The sequence below is a fragment of the Lottia gigantea genome (genome assembly GCF_000327385.1).
Source record: "Lottia gigantea unplaced genomic scaffold LOTGIsca_3, whole genome shotgun sequence".
NCBI lineage: Eukaryota > Metazoa > Mollusca > Gastropoda > Lottiidae > Lottia > Lottia gigantea.
Genome location: NW_008708986.1, coordinates 3665136 through 3665770, shown reverse-complemented (window position 1 = coordinate 3665770; position 635 = coordinate 3665136).

The window sequence follows — 635 nt, the reverse complement described above, 5'->3', positions numbered from 1 at the left end:
ATCACTTCCGGTCTGGATTTTATTTTAAAATCGGCCATAAAATTTTATTTGCCAAAGATCAGCCAAATTTTGTTGACCTACATAAATTACACCGGAAGTTATTCAACCGGAAGTAGATTTAAAGTTCAGTCGCTTTCCTGTTGAAAATCGGAAATGACGTACAAAATTTGACTGTATCATATTATTAACATTAGTGAAGTCTCTTTGCATTTAAAATTTCAGATCAATCGATGCAAAAGCAAAAAAGTTGCAAAAAAATCGAAAAATTTGATGGAAAAAAGTGAGCGACAAATTTTCGAATTTCGTAATTTTTCAAGTGCTATCAGGTCAGAAATTACAGGTAGATTGTAAAAATGAAAACCCGAAGAAAATCGATGCAAAAATGCGCCTTCTAGAGCCGATTTTCGACTTTTTGCACATGTTGAACTGTGGCACTTCCGGTTTTGCAAAAATGTTCCAATTTATATTTATGCACATCGTCACCTATATAGAAGGTCTATGAAATTCGAAACGTTACTACAACTTCTGCAGTCTAAGCTCGGGAAGGTGTGGACGAAACAAAAAAAAAAAAAAAAAAAAAAAAAAAAAAAAAAAAAAAAAAAAAAAAAAGGATTGGCCTTTTCGATAACAAACTG